Consider the following 2,516-nt stretch of genomic DNA (forward strand, 5'->3'; position numbering starts at 1 on the left):
AAGGAAGGAAGGAAGGAAGGAAGGAAGGAAGGAAGGGAAAAAAAGCTGGAACAGAGGGGAAAAAAACAGGAAAAAAAGGAAGAATGCAGGAAAGAAAAAAAACAGTAAGTGAAGAAGGAAAGAAAGAAGGAATAGTATAATGAAGAAACTGGAAAAGACAGGAAGAAAGTTATAAGGTAAGCTAGAAGTAAGCTAAAAAGTAAAAAGAGGAAATATGGGAAAAAATAAGTGGGAAAGCAAGCAAGAAAGAAAGAAAGATGGGGAAGAAAGTTGAAAAGAAAAGATAAAAGAAAGAACATGGGAAACAAGGAAAGAAAGAAGGAATTGCATAAGGAAGAAACCCAGAAAAACTGGAGAAATGTTGGAAAGAAAGCAAAAATGGAAGCTAAAACAGTGCAAGACAATAGGAAATGAACAAGAAAGAGAGCAAGTAAGGAAGTGGGGAAAAAAATGAAAAAGAAAGCAGGACAATGAAGAAAGGAGAGCTATCTGTGGTGACTCTTATCACATCACTCAGCAGCGCTCTTACACACAACTGAAGCAGCAGAGGGGTGGACTGCGGAAACCAGAGCGGCAAACACAGGAAATAATATTCCACGCTCTCTCTTCCACCGCTAGCGGCTCCCTCCCTTTGCCTGTGTGAGTGCGAGCGCTCGGGACAATTCATATCCAGCTAGTTTCTTTCTCTTGTCCTTGTAAGGATGTGAAGCACGCGCTGTTAACCAGCACACACACACAGAAAGGAACGTTTACGCTAACATACTTACAAACGTACAAAGACAGACTATGTAAACACTGATACTGGAGTCACAGCTAAAAGATTACGTCTTGAGTCTGAGGTTATACGATCAAAGAGTTGAAAAGCTCGCTTATTAAGAGCTTCCTCCGGCCAAAAAGCATTCTGGGGTTGCATTCGGCAATGATTTAAAAGTACAACTCCACATCTGAGTTCAGGTTTCTACCTTTCAGCAACAATCTGGTCGAGTGAAAGCTCATACTGAATTAGATCATAAACCGCACATCAGTGAGGCGCCACGGTCTAAAAACGTATCTGAGCTAACAGGGTAGTGAAGTGCGCCAGATTGACGTATATGTGACAGGAAATGTAGCTGGAAAAGGTAAAATAATATTGTTGGTACCTTCTGATTCAAAACAGACATCAAAAAGGATGTACGAGTGTTATATTTTTAGAAAAATAAGAAGTTAAAATACAGGAAGTATTTTAGTACTAAATAATTCACTCTAAACACTGTAAATGCTTCTGATTGGCCTGAGCTTCAGTAGCTTCAGTGTCTGTTTTAAAGCCACAGAGACAAACACAGCTGTACCCTAGCATTTAGGTTGCTTCAGGCTTCTGTTCTTCTATCATTAGCCGCTCTGAGTTCTGTCCAGACATCAAGAATGAAACACAGCCACAAAATGTGTCAGTTCCTCTTTGAGTCACAATTTGAGAGCAGACTTACAGTCAACCTAAATGGCATTCGCTACTAGAGAAGCACAAATGCAAAATTTGAGAGCTGATACGGATATCCGATCTGCAAAACAACTTGATGATGTAACGCATAGTATTATACACTGCACACAAGCAACATACAATAAAAATGTTAACTTGCAAGAGTACAGAATTGCACATGGAAAGTCTTTGAACACTTTTACTTTTAACAATAATGTTCTTTAACTTAAATATTTCACCATATTCTTTTCTTTTTAGTCCATTCTACTCGAAGTAAGATTTATTATTGTATAAAACTGTCAGACCAAACGTTACAACAATTTGAACATTTTATTGTCATTTAAAAACATCTATGAATTTACTTGTCAAACATAGGTGTATCTGTCAAGCTTTAAGTTACTTTCTTAATACATGTTCAATGAATATACCTAATACATGTGTTCTGATCGAGTAGGATTTATCAGAATGTGTTCATTATCTGTTATCTAAATGTAATAACTTCTCTTTTGAAATGACCTTCCTGTTCCACTGAACAAGATGTTTAATTTAACATCGTATTTGTATTATTATCTTAAAGGGGTCATATGATGCTTTTTTAAAGATCATTATTTTGTGTATTTGGTGTAACAGAATATGTTGACATGCTTTAATGTTCAAAAAACACATTATTTTTCAAATACTGTACATTATTGTAGGTCCTCTATGCCCCGCCTCTCTCAAACGCTTCGTTTTCTACAAAGTCCCTCCTTCCGACAAGCGCAGTCTGCTCTGATTGGCCAGCTGACCCAGTGCATTGTGATTGGCCGAACACCGCAAGCACTCGTCGGAAATGTAACGCCCCTTACCATAATTGCGAGCTTCATCTTTCAAAATAAATGTAAAGACAGAGCCCGAAAGGGGAACAGAGTCGCGTGACAGACACAGTGATGAAGCTGGTATGTGTTTGTGATGTGACCCCCCCTCTCGCTCTCGCTCGCGCTCTCTCTCGCTCTCGCTCTCGCTCTCGCTCTCGCTCTCTCTCTCTCTCTCTCTCTCTCTCTCTCTCTCTCTCTCTCTCTCTCTC

General features: G+C 39.1%; 1 protein-coding gene across 1 annotated transcript in view; it reads right to left on the bottom strand.

Annotated features, from left to right (window-relative positions):
* ilk (integrin-linked kinase) overlaps window positions 1-2,516 on the bottom strand; it is an 18,810-nt gene that overhangs the window by 9,635 nt on the left and 6,659 nt on the right. The window lies entirely within an intron of this gene.

Source organism: Sinocyclocheilus anshuiensis, unplaced genomic scaffold (assembly GCF_001515605.1).
Source record: "Sinocyclocheilus anshuiensis isolate Anshui unplaced genomic scaffold, SAMN03320099.WGS_v1.1 scaffold741, whole genome shotgun sequence".
Lineage (NCBI taxonomy): Eukaryota > Metazoa > Chordata > Actinopteri > Cypriniformes > Cyprinidae > Sinocyclocheilus > Sinocyclocheilus anshuiensis.